The sequence below is a fragment of the Rattus norvegicus genome, chromosome 2, assembly GCF_021556685.1.
Source record: "Rattus norvegicus strain SHRSP/BbbUtx chromosome 2, alternate assembly SHRSP_T2T, whole genome shotgun sequence".
Taxonomy (NCBI): Eukaryota; Metazoa; Chordata; class Mammalia; order Rodentia; family Muridae; genus Rattus; species Rattus norvegicus.
Window position 1 is genome coordinate 3,705,320 of NC_141535.1, and position 14,428 is coordinate 3,719,747.

At 38.9% G+C, this 14,428-nt stretch overlaps 1 pseudogene; it reads right to left on the reverse strand.

The window, feature by feature from the left end:
• Window positions 1–13,795: 13,795 nt before the first annotated feature.
• Window positions 13,796–14,119, reverse strand: LOC147995923 (large ribosomal subunit protein eL8 pseudogene; annotated as a pseudogene).
• Between the last annotated feature and the right edge of the window lie 309 nt (window positions 14,120–14,428).

Genomic DNA, 14,428 nt, shown 5'->3' on the forward strand with positions numbered 1-14,428 from the left:
TGTTTTGGTTTTGTTTTTTGATGTTTTAAAAAAATCAGCTCACAGGTGAACAATCAGGCTTAGACCCGAACAGATTTTAAAGAAATAATAACAACCCTGATGAAAGAAAAGTGATCAAGTTATCTAATGCAGCCTCCTGGTGAGAAGACTGACTCTGAGTTGCAGGAGCAACTGTCTGGCAAACTCCAGCCCTGGGCAGGTGAGCTAAGAACACTTGAGAGAGAAGGATCCCAATGTGGGCCATCTCCATAGTCCCCAAAGCAAAGAGCAAGGATTCACTGGATTCTTATATTACTAGCTCTTGGAGGGTGGAAGCAGGAGGAGCAAAGTGCTCAAGGTCATCTTTGGCTACATCAGTGTGTTTGAGTCCAGGCTGAGCTTTGTAACACCTTATCTCAGAAAGCAAACATACAAAGGAAAATCACAGAAAACAAACAAATGAGCCGCATAGCCACTCACAGCTCCTCCAGCATCCTGACAGGATGGGAGAAATGTCTTTCCACTTGGACATCTATGGCAAGAAAGCTACAGACCGTGAACTTTCACATTTTGATGAGCAGAGAGAAAAATTGAGGATGTATCCTGATGACCACGAAGCATGTCAGCCAACATCTGTGCAGCTGCTGGTGGGAGGAAATGGGAGAAGGCATTGTGGGAATCTCTGTGACCAGTGAGACTCATGATAGGAAAACATCCAGTCTGTTAAACTGAATTTTGGATTCACATATCAGAGTCAAAAAAAAAAAAAAAGAAAGAAAAGGAAAAAAGAAAAAGAGAGGTCAGGTTCAGGGCTTTTGGTCTTTCAGTGACTTGAGTGCAGTCCTTGATCCCTTTGGAGTTGAGTTGTGTTCAGGGTGAGAGATATGGATCTATTTTCATTTCTCTGTATGCTGCTATTCACACCATCTGTCTGCCAAGATGCTGACCTTTTCCCCAGTGTGTAATTTTGTTTGCTTTGTGAAAAACAAGTTGTTTTTACCTGTATGGAATTACATCTGGATCTGAGTCTTCAATTCTACAGATTGATCAATGTGTCTATTACGTCAATAAAATGCTTTATTTTATTACTGTAAGCTTTTTAATACAACTTGAAATCTGGGGAAAAAAGCTTAAATCCACTGTAATGACATGTATTCTGTGTTTTTCTTCAGTTTACCGTACAAAGTTATCCCTTCAACCATTTCCATGGACATAAATATCAATAATTTATGAATTAAGTTCAAATACATTCATTTAGTCAATTTCAGGTTAGTCTACCGAATCAACTGCAAGACCTCAACTCAAATATGAGGGATGATTCTACTACAAACATCATAACTTTTACAACCTATGGCATCTATAATTTATTATTTGAGTATGTGCTTTGGCAATATCCCCTTTAAACTTAGCTTGGCTTAAAACTCATGAACAATATAAGGTAGCAGTTTGATCCAGTTCTTCCACACAACTCCATGCTCCGAGAACTAAGACTCAGACTCAAGATATATTTACAAATACCTTGAGTATATAGTGAGGCTCTTCTCTAACTAGATCACAATTTAGATTAACTGACTTATTTTAAACTGTAACATGGACTGTAACATGCCCACTTAACCATGTTCAGGTACTATGTGTCTCTCTCTTCACGTCTTCCATGGTGAATCTCCTGCCGCATTCTATTTCAGAATTATGATTTCTCCCAGATTTCCCACTTCTCATTTACCACCTAAATAATAAGCCATCAGATTTATTATTAACAAGTGCCATAGTCATATCAATATTAGATATTCTCTCAATAATCCCCCTTTGAAGTACAATAAAAGTCTCTTTTTCAAATATAAATTGAATAAAATTATAAAAATTATAATAGTTATAGGGTGTGATATATGTTTACAATGTCAAGTCCATAGTATGTGGTAATTAAGAAAAATATCCTATTATCTATCCTATCCTGGTGAGTTCAGAGTTCTGGATCTAAATCACATTTTGTCCTAACTTGCATTAACAACCTAACACCATCTTTTTAGGTCTAATAAATCATCTTAAATATAACAATTTAACCTTTTATTGAGACTATGATTTTCTTGTATTCAACCCCAAAAGACAACTAAGAAGAAATATTTCCTGATTAAGTAGGAAGTGCAGACAAACACTTTCAAAGTTTTAAAAATGGCAGGCAGTTGGCTGTCGAGACCACTTCAAAGTATTCTAAGACATTGGAGCACTGTCTTCAGTCCTCTTGTTCAAAGTATCTGACAAACCTTATGTGAAGCAGGAATTACCAAGGATTCGCTTACCCTGTATTGGCAAAGCTTGGCAATCAAGTTCCATGCATTTGTTTTCATTTTGATTTCTTTTCTTTTCTGGGTGGCATTCTGTCTGCTGATTAAGTTAGGGCACTTTCTTTGCCCAGGGGCTAGCTTGCCACAAATGCAGACAACTATAAATGGAGTTTCTTTGGAGCTCATCATCTTCTTCTTCTAAGTTCAATGAGGTACAGCTGGGATCTGATATGTTTTGAAAGACCCTCAGACCGAGGAGACTCTCACTCCAAGCCTGAGGACACCCACCACCCTACAAACATGCGGGACTCAGTCTTGATGGAAAAACAAGATGTTTACTTCGGGATACCAATGCACTGGGGCTTGACACGGTTCTCACGCAAGAGGAATGTAAAGAGCCCAGACCAGCAGAAATATACAGCTTATACAATCATTTAAGGTTACACAGATTCATTAGCTCAGCTATTTTGGTGCCAAGGATATCAGACTAGGCAGATGTTCTTGTTCTAGAGTTTCTGAGAAAAGGATGCAACCATATCAATACAGCCATTTCAGTACCAAGGATGTCTGACTTGATATATGTTTGTCCATCCTGGGGTTCCCAGGACAAAGACCAAGGATATCTGACTTGGCAGATGTTTCTCTCCTGGTGTTCCCAGGACAAGGCTATAGCTATATCAGCACAGCTATGTCAGTACCCAGGACATCTAACTTAATATATGTTTTTCATCCTGCAGCACAATCTATAGTGGCCAGTCAGCTTCCCGGAGATGTTTCTTGCCTTGTAATTGCCCTGCAGTAAATATGATCTATACCATCTGTTTTATGATTGGGTACCTTCCAAGAGAGTGGGTGGGAATGTGCTTTCTGTACTTTCTGGTCTATTGTCTAACGTCTAGGTTCTAAGCAAGGTACAGCTTTAAAGATTCTCATTCTTAACAAATGGCTGAACTTGATCCATTCTTATCACCCTGTACAAAGCTTAAGTCTAATGGATCAAGGACATCCACATCAAACCAGATACACTCAAACTAATAGAAGAAAAAGTGGGGAAGAATCTTGAACACATGGGCACTGGAGAAAATTTCCTGAATAAAACACCAATGGCTTGTGCTCTAAGATCAAGAATCGAAAAATGGGATCTCATAAAACTACAAGGCTTCTGTAAGGCAAAGGACAGTGTTGTAAGGACAAAAATATCAACCAACAGATGGGGAAAAGATCTTTACCAATCCTACAACCGGTAGAGGGCTTATGTCCAAAACATAAAAAGAACTCAAGAAGTTAGACTGCAGGGAGACAAATAACCCTATTAAAAAATGGTGTTCAGAACTAAACAAAGAATTCACAGCTGAGGAATGCCGAATGACTGAGAAACACCTAAATAAATGTTCAACATCTTTAGTCATGAGGGAAATGCAAATCAAAACAACCCTGAGATTTCACCTCACACCAGTGAGAATGGTGAAGATCAAAAACTCAAGTGACAGCAGATGCTGGCGAGGATGTGGAGAAAGAGGAATACTCCTCCATTGTTGGTGGGATTGCAGACTGGTACAACCATTTTGGAGATCAGCCTGGAGGTTCCTCAGAAAATTGGAAACTACCTGAAGACCCAACCATACCACTCTTGGGCATGTACCCAAAAGATGCCCCAACATATAACAAAGACATGTGCTCCACTATGTTCATAGCAGCCTTATTTATTATAGCAGAAGCTGGAAAGAACCCAGATGCCCTTCAACAGAGGAATGGTTATAGAAAATGTGGGATATCTACACAATGGAATACTACTCAGCTATCAAAAACAATGACTTTATGAAATTCATAGGCACATGATGGAACTGGAAAAGATCATCTTGAGTGAGGTAACCCACTCACAGAAAAACACACGTGGTATGTACTCATTGATAAGTGGCTATTAGCCCAAATGCTCGAAAAACCCTAGATGCACAGAAGATATGAAACTCAAGAAGGATGGCCAAAATGCGAATACTTCACTCCTTAAAAGGGGAACAAGAATACCCTTGGCAGGCAAAGTTTAGAATAGAGACTGAAGGAACACCCATTCTGAGCCTGCCCTACATGTTGCCCATACATATACAACCACCAAACTAGATAAGATGGATGAGGCAAAGAACTGCAGGCTGACAGGAACCAGACGTAGGTCTCTCCTGAGAGACACAGCCATAGTATGGCAAATACATAGGCGAATGTCAGCAGCAAACCACTGAACTGAGAATGGGACCCCCATTGAAGGAATCAGAGAAAGGACTGGAAGAGCTTGAAGGGGCTCGTGACCCCATATGAACAACAATGCCAACCAACCAGAGCTTCCAGGGACTAAGCCACTACAAAAGAGTATACATGGACTGAACCTGGCCTCCAACAGCATAGGTAGCAATGAATAGACTTGTAAGAGCACCAGTGGAAGGGGAAGCCCTTGGTCCTGCCAAGACTGAACCCACAGTTAAAGTGATTGTTGGGGGGGTTGTAATGGGTGGGAGATGGGGAGGGGATCACCCATATAGAAGGGAATTAGGAGGAGTTGGGGGATGTTGGCCCAGAAACCAGGAAAGGGAATGACAATTGAACTGTAAATAAGAAAAACCCAAGTTAATAAAGATGGAGAGAAAAAAAAAATAAGAAATGGCTACACTATTATCAAACAGGTATCTTTCAGTTTCAATATCAACAAAGTTCATAAATTAATAAAATTATGTTTAAATGCCATATTCTCTGAGTGTTTGGTACTTTTGAGGGACTTCTATTTATAGCCTATTTCAACAATGAAACATTGTTAGGCCTTTTTATAAAGGCTTAACCTGTAGGATTGTAAACTTTATCTGGAATAGGCTTCATGCCATAATGCCCATGAAATTTTATTTTAATGAACCTATATTGCTAAGCATCATCAGTTTTAATCTGTAAAGGTATATCTAAGATAGCCTTCATTTCTAATAAATGTGTAATCTCAGCATTATCCTCCTCAGAACTCAAGGCAGAAAGCCATTGTAACATTTTCCAATGTTACACTGTATCAAATTTTCTAAATAAAATTAAAATACAATCTATTGTATGGCATTGCTTTTATTTAGGATTAATAAACAGAATCTGTATTCTTAATTCAATATATTATATGCCTATGAGCTGCCATCCTAATTTCTCAAGCTCATGTGGAACCATTCTAACTGGAACTACATTTTTTGATTTTACTATAGTAAATTACAGATTGTATTCTTCTGAGGGTTTCCTGTTTTGATTTAAAGATGCTTTCAACCTCTGTTTTATGATCTTTAATCTAGTATTTAATTTCTCAATCTCCCAAATCTTCCATATTCTGATTTCTCCCAAAGAGGACATAGAGAACTATAATGATTGAAATATAGCCATTTACATGCTTATAAACAAAGCAAGATCATATGAAATCCAGATACCCTGTGTCATTGCGCTTTCCCTCATCCCAAATATAGAAAACATTTTTTGTTTTTAATCTCAAAACATCTCTCAAAGGACTTTGTTTTACCAATTTTAAGTTTAATGCCCCACAAGTTTAGCTGCCTATGGCTTTTATTTTGTGTATTGTGTTGTTTTTATCCCAGCACTAGTTTGGTAATGGCAGACCTGGCCAAGCCTTTTCAATGCTCTATGTTTCTGATCTGCTTAGGCTTCATGGCTACAGGACAAACTCTCTTCAGCACGTTTTCAAACTTGCTGGGAGAAGTTGTAGCTATTGTGCCCTCAGTCTTTGGCCACTTTTACTTCTTTTTTAGATAGAATAGGTTTCTTTTCCAGCTAACCTGACACCTGCCCCAAACTCATCCTACCCCCTGCCTTAAGCTTGGGTTCTAATTGCTGTAAATTGAGTGTCATTATATAGTAATTAAGATGGGCTTCCTTTTGTCAGCCCTTTTCAAAAGCAGAGGCATTGTTCTGGCTCCACACAGGGGGTCATGGGGTGGAGGAAGAGAATACTAACTGCTTTGACTCTGTTCAAGGACAGGAGAGTACAGGATTTGATGAGCAGAGATGGGGGCAGGTGTCCTGTGTTTCTTTACTAGACAAGATGGAAACTTGAGTTCAAAGCCCACATTAAATAAGACACCATCGTACTCATGCCTATAACAATAATGCTAAGATAAATAGGAGGTAGAGAGAAGAGAATCTAATTTCAAGTGTACTGGTTAGCTGGCCTCAAATACCAAAGAAATCAGTGTCCACATCTGAGGTCATTCTGTTATCTCAAAACATATACTTGCATGCATGTGGAAGAATAAAAAATGCAGCCAAAAAGTCAGAAGCTTAAAAATGCTACCTCACCCCTAAGGAGCCAAATTCCAGCTCTCTGCCTGTAAGTAAGAGGTCACATTTCTTGAGCCTGCTCTCCCAGGATCCAGATAAAAGGGCTTAAGGCCCTTAGATAGGTGATCCTATCTAAGAGAAGAGGAGGCTTCTTCCAGGAACTAGCTGACCATAAAGTTAGATTACACTCTCAAAAGCAATCTTGAGAGACCGGAAGCTTCTCCTCATGATTTTTCACTGGTATTCTCCACATTTTCCAATGACACCATCCCTGCCCCCTTGGGTTGTGACTTCTTCCTTCAAATAACCCTTCTCCCAGCTACTGGGGGTCGAACTCCTGTGCTCCTGTGTGGTATATGAGTCCCGACCACAGTGCACTGGTTCCTATTGATAAGCCTCATGTGATTAAAGCAAAGACAGTCTTGTGTGAGTTCTTGGGGGGTCGGGTCATCCTGAGACTTGAGTGAGGGTCTCCCATACAACAGAAACACACACACACACACACACACACACACACACACACACACACGAATATGTTTAAGAAGAAAGAAAAGGGCAAATCTAATAAAATAAGAAAATACAGTAAAACTAGAAATGGATGAAAAGAAATTAGCTATTGTTGGTGAGCATCTTGATGGGTATGAATGAGTTAGTTAACTGATGCCTATACACTGTTCCATAGATGTTTGTGCCACCAGAGAAAAGAAAATGAATCCTACAACATTTAAGAACTTGTATTTGAATATAAAAATTTATTCCAGGAGATAGAATAGTCATAACATTCTTTTGTAAATGTTTTGATATACTTCATTACGACAAATTAGATAGATAAGAGCTTAGAAATGGGATTAACACAAATCAATTCCTTGTTAATATAAACGAAGAAATTTTGTTTGATTTAACTTCTAGTGAATGTAGGCTCTTATTACTGTTACATTTCAAAAAATCTAAGGCTCCAGGTGAAATTCAAAGTGTTCATGTACTTTAAAAACTTCTAAAATTATTTTAATTGTTTAAACCTTGACATTTTAAGATGGCCTTCTCTTTCTAACCTTAACTTTGTGAGACTTAAAATTCTGAAAACTAATTCATATGAGGTGTTGTTTATACAATTTACCAGATCAGGAATGTTGATTGATTTTAAATTTCAAATGTGGCAATCATGAACACTGGACTGAGAGAATGGGTTTTTAAACAAACAAATCATGTGGTACTAGCTTAATTGAGCTGGATAGTCAGCTGAGATAGAGACAATGTATTTGTCAGCCACTGAGTACGAAAGACCCCCAGAGTGGGGAGACCCTCACTCAAGTAAGGAGACCCTTACTAGGTCAGGATCTAAGGGCCTTATCTTTCAGCCATTTTATCTAGGTTCTGGGAGAGCAGGCTCAAGAAATGTGACCTTCTACCTATTACAGGTGGAGATCAGGGTCTGGAATTTGAGGTATTTAGGGATTCTTAGGGGTGAGATAGCATTTCTAAACTTCTGACTTTTTGGCTGTATTTTTTATTCTTTCAGTAAAGAGAAAGTCTTATTTGATTTTGTCACTGGCAAGCCTCCTTCCAATTACAGGGACTGGGCTGACATAGTTCCAGAATCAAAGAGGATTAAATGGAGATATTGTTAGGCAGATTTTGACTCTGAACTCACCTCAGTCTCATTCTAGCCCTGTGACTAAAGTGTTTGCAAGCTTCTTCACAACATGACTACCAGAGCATTATCACAGAGAAGGAACTTTCATGAATCTCAAATTTTCATTTTGACTTCTTTTTATGTGTGTGGAATGGGCACATGAAAGAGAAAGTTGTCTGATGCTCCTGGAGTTAGCATTTCTGCAGAAATGACCAGCATATTGGTTAACCATTCAAAATGACAAGAACTTGACTAACGTGTCAGACCCTTTTTAAGGCAGGGTTAGGGAATTTTCCATAAGGGTTACATAACTTGTAATATAATTGGTAAGGACAAAGTAGTCACACTAGTACAATTTTGAGTGGCTGCTATGTTAGTTTCATTTTATTTGGTGAGACCTTGAAGAATTTTAGAAACCAGCTAAGTTTTGGCCTTGTTATCTCTTCTACCTAGGTGTCCCAGGAGGTGACACAGCTCCAGAGTTACGCTGCCTAAGTCAGGGCTGTCACAGACTAAAGACCTATTGTCAGTGTCCCTCTCTAAGGAACCCAGTATACTTTTTGGGGAATTGAACATGTTTATTCCCTAGGTTTTAAGTCTTCTCACTATCACCTTCTACATGTAGTACCAAAAATGGTGCTGAACTTTTTCATTAAGTTAACTTATATTAATAATTCATAAATGTAAAGACGTTCTCCACCAGGCATTTGGAATAAAGTTTTAAGTGAAAATGACAAATGCAGAGTTAAAAATAAAAGACTTATTTTTATTTTTTGTGTGTGACTGCTTGGACATATGTGTATTTGAGTCTGCCAAATGAGTACAGATGTCTCCAGAGGCTAAAGAAGTAGAATGATTCCTGCAGCAGTGCTCTTAACTGCTGAGTCATCCTTTGAGTGGACAAATATAGGCATTTAATGAACATATAAACAAACCAAAAAACGAACTGGCAACTCCTTCTTGTAAATTTTAAAAGTATAATTAGATCTTTATCAAGGAATCTCTCTGTTTTAATTTTTAAAATAAAAGTGTGAAATTGAATGGAGCCCCTGTCAGCTGTAAAGCAAGCACAGGGGAGTGAACAGCTCCACTTCTCTGCAAATACCCTACACACTATCATCTTCCAAGTTCAGGCTAATTGTTGAGGGCATGGGGATGGCAACAGAGTTTTTCTTCTAATCCTGTCAGCTCCTTGAATTCCCACTGAGATCTAGCACAGGCAGAGGACAGTCTGCCCCTGTTCCTTGAATTTCTAGCTGTATTCCATACACTATTGCATTTTGTGTTTTGCTTTTCTAAGGAATTCCTTTAAGACAATATTTTTTTCTTTTCCCTTTTAAATTAATTTCCCATGGCCTTATTTGATACTTTATATACTAATACATAATTTTCTTTTAAAATCATTGCTCTCCATCGTGCTATCTCCACTTCTGCCCTTAAGTTTGTTTAAACACATTTTTTTCAGAACTGGTGCTGTGTCTCAGCACTAAAAAGCACTTGTGTTAAAAAAGCCCAGAGTTAGATCACCAGCTATGGTGGTTCCTAGCTGTACACAGCCCACTACCCCAAAAATCTGAGGCCTGTTTTAGATCTGTGAGCACCTGAAAAAAAAGGTACAGAAGGAAAAACTTAAAAAAGAATTTTAAAAACCTTGTTAAAAAGTCTTTGTTAAAACTTTATTTTAAAAGGAGGAAATTCAAATATTTTATTACAAAAACAAAAGTATAGGTGATATAGCACAAATTCTTTCATTGGGTATATTATTAGGTCTCTCTGAGCTTTCAAATACCTTATTTGTGAAAAAATTGTACAGAATTTTTATTATATTATCAAATTATGATGAATGGATATGTCTTGACTCTGTAGATTTATAGCAAGTTTTGATTAAAATGTTAAATATGATGGAAAGACTACACATGGACTGACGAAGGGTCCAACTGCATATGTAGTAGAGAATAGACTTGTTGGGGCACCAGGGGATCGGGAAGACATTGATCCTGCCAAGGTTGGACCCCCAGCATAGGGGAATATGGGCGGGCAATAAGGGAGATGTATAGGGGAATAGCTGTACGGGGGAGGGGGAAGGGAGGGAATGAGGGCTTATGGACAGGAAACCGGGAAGGGGAATAAGGTTTGAAATTTAATTAAAGAAATATAACTAATAAAAAATTTAAAAGATGGTGAATATATATTCTTGTGTGATTAAAATGTATACTTACAAGACACAATGGCAATAACTATGTAAAGACGCTCCCAGGAGCATAGGAATGCAAACATCCCTACAGAAAAGGAAACGTGCATATGCACACTCCAGAGTATGTTCCCAGGTATAAGAGAAGGTTGGTACAGAGACAGGCAGGTAGATCAATAGAATAGAATTGAAGAACCAGAAATGAACCCACACACCTATTGTCACTTGATATTTACAAAGGGTATTTTCCATCCAGTGGAAAATAGATAGCATTTTCAATGAATCTTTCTGCTTCAACTGGAGCTCAGCATGTAGATGAATGCAAACCGATCCATTCTTATCGCTGCAAACATTCCCGTGGAATAAAAGATACCTTTGGAAGATTTTCTCTCATTTTCAAGTTGCTGGAGATTCTGAACTTTGGGGGATTTCATTTCAGAAAAAGAAACAATGATCATTCCAGGGGAGATATCACTGAAATTCACAAACCCATAACCCACAGACAATGATGGGCCTCATGAGTTTTTCTACATCTAGGAATTGTTAGCTGCCTATCAACCCCACGGAAGAGGCCTAGGCTCATGAGACTCTTCTCTTTTTGTTCTGAATATCTTTCATCGCCCGTTATAAGTGAATGAGATTGTTTAAAGACTAAATCATCCTCTTTGCATTCTTAAAACTCAGAAATATCCAAATGAGAGGAGGAGGAGGAGAAAGAAGCAGAGGAAGATGAGGGAGAGGAGGAAGAGGATGACAATGCCACAACAACAACAACAACAACAACAACAACAACAACAACAACAACAGCAACAACAAAGCATGGATTAAAAGTAACATCACTAGGTCAGTTGTCAGCATTCTTCATCCATGGGATAACCAAAAGAGTTTGTCATGATCTCAGAAGTTACTGGACTGGCAACTATAGAGCATACATTGTATGCTGTGTCCCATTACATATCCAAAGTTGAAGTTTCTTCCTATGTTTTTAGTCTCTGTAGTGGATTGCCCAAAATGATCATTACACCCATGTTTGATCTGATGATTTTTAAATAATGCTGTTTTCTGGCTCTCTCTGAGAGTAGTCTATAGGCAATTATAGTGGCTAGAGGAGGGAGAGATTTTCCTCAATGGTTTGCTACAGGTAAGTTGCACATGTTCCTGTGAGAAACCCTAATTAAAATAATTACCCCCCCCCAGAAAATGACAGAAAAGTAGAGGCAGAATAAAAGGAAAGGTGGAGAGAGAGAAAGAGTGTGACAGGAAGAATGGAGAGGAAGGGGAATGGATGGGATCAAATTATTAGCATGTATGAAATGTAAGATGATGAAATCTATTATTGTTTGACTCAATACCTAATAATAAAAATCTTTAAAAATATTCTAGGGCAGTCTTTTTTTTCCATTTTCAACTGTCAGAACTAAGACTCTCTTTTATAGTCCATGTTCCTATCCCCACTTCTATACATGGTGCTAGAAAGCACCATGGTCAGAAAGCAGCTTTGATCACTTGCTGTTAATTTCAATTTCTTGAAGGATTATAACTTATGACATTCACTATTCTAAGACTGATGACTGATGGTCTTGTCTGTATTATAGCCTTATCATCCCATGTGATCAATGAGACATGCTATAGTAGAATTCCCAATATTTTTCATGACACTAAATCATGTTGATTACTCTCCTACCATCTTTCAAATGCATCTCCTATCTTAGCTATATTGTATCTATTGGTTTACATGATTATGATTTACAGCAAATACATAGGCGAATGACAGCAGCAAACCACTGAATTGAGAACGGTACCCCATTTGAAGGAATCAGAGAAAGGACCGGTAAGAGCTTGAAGGTTGCTCGAGACCCCATGTAAACAACAATGCCAATCAACCAGAGCTTCCAGGGACTAAGCCACTACCCAAAGACTATACCTTGACTGACCCTTGGCTTCATCCTCATAGGTAGCAATGAATAGCCTAGTAAGAGCACCAGTGGAAGGGGAAGCCCTTGTTCCTGCCAAGACTGAACCCCCAGTTAAGGTGATTGTTAGAGGGAGGGTGGTACTCGGGGGAGGATGGGGGGGGAACACCCATATAGAAGGGGAGAGGTGGGATTAGGGAGATGTTGGCCCGGAAATGGGGAAGGGGAATAGCAATCAAAATGTAAATAAGAAATACTCAAGTTAATAAAGATGGAAGAAAAAAAAGAAACCCAGTAAAATAATGTCCTGTATTATTTTTAAGATGGGTTGGCTATTAAAAAGGTTTTGTCATTTTGTATTAAAAAAAATAAGGGCTGGAGAGATGGCTTAGTGGTTAAGAGCACTGATTGCTCTTCCAGAGGTCCTGAGTTCAATTCCCAGCAATCACATGGTGGCCTACAGCCATCTGTAATGGGATTTGATTCCCTCTTCTGGTATGTCTGAAGACAGCAGCAGAGTACTTATAAAATAAACAAATAAATCTTTAAAAAAATAAAAATAAACCTTGATGCCAGTCTTAAAAAAAATAGAATTCCTCAGTTTCTGGTGAAGCAGAACAGCAAATTCATCACACATCTCTGTGGAAAGAAAATTTTAGGCACACATACACTTCTGTTCAGTTGTGGAAAGATTTCTCCATAAATCAGCCATGCTAACATTCTCTTTATTCATGAGAATTAATGATTTGGAAAAATGGATCTTTTCCTGTTCATGATATATTTAGAAATATTTTCTCTAATGCACTAGTTTCTCTACTGATTCTCAGTTTTGCACAGATGGCACTTTAGTGAAGAACAAATGTCACCTGTACCATAGCTACAGATGGCAGCAATGGGAAGGGCATCCATTTGGATAACTGAATTCTACCACATTGATATACTAATTTAAACCAAGACCGAAGATATATGTAAGTCAAATCATCTAACAAAAAATTCTTGAGGCAGTGTCTCATCTTCCACATAGAACTAACCAAATATGCTTGAGTGACCACTGAGACATAGATCACAGATTTCTTCCCCTCTGAGCATGCAAGAATGTATCACCACATCTGTATTTAATTTTTTACTTTTTAAAAATTTTGTAATTATATTTAAGTACAGAAAACTTAAGTGTACATTTAACCCAGTTTAGTGTCGAGTTCCTTAGCCTTTGCCTTTTCCAATTTGGCAATGCGAGTCACAGACTTAGGACCCAGGACCTTGCCTCCCCAGTGGCGGCGGATCTTGTCATATCTGTCATTATAATTGGTCCTAATAGCTTCCACCAGCTTAGCCAGAGCACCCTTGTCTTCCGAGTTAACCTGTGTGAAGACAACAGTGGTGCATGTCTTCCTGTGGACAAGGTGCTCCAGACTGGCTTTTCCTTTGATGATGCAGTAGGACACCCCCATCTTTCAAAATAGGGCCAGCAAGAAAACCACCAGCTCAATGGGGTCTACATCATGGCAATCACCACCAGCTGAGCCTTCTTGTTCTCCACCAAGGTGGTGACTGTATTGACCCCTGCTCCTAGGACAAGTGGTCTCTTAGTTGAGATGTCCCCTTTACCAGCAGCTTTCTTCTCAGCGTGGGCCAGCCCCCTTTGCTTCTTCTCCTGCTTTGTCTCTGGCCTGTACTTGTGGGCAAGCTTAAGCAGCTGAGTCACTGTTTTGCCTGTCCAGGGCCTGGGTGAACTGGTTGATGGCAGGAGATATTTTGAGTTGCTGATAGAGGATGCCTCTTGCTGTAGCCTGAGGTAGCAGGGCCACTGACGAAGCATGTGAGATCTCTTTCGGGCTGGATGTCCTGTCCAATGCCAAAGTTCTTAGGCCTTTTCTCAAACAAAGGATTGACCAAGTTTTTGGCCTCCTGTTTCTTGACCACGGTGAGGGCTGGGGCCATCTTCTTCCCCTTGGCCTTCTTTCCTTTGGGCATCTTGCTTGGCTGGAGGAGAGAGCAATTTTGTACTTTCATAATTTAATTAATATATATGTGAGATGGTGCTATCTGAGACTAGAAGAGAATATCCAATTTCCCTGGGAATGTAGTTATAGTCATTTGTGAGACAGCTGACCTGGAAGCAAGTGAG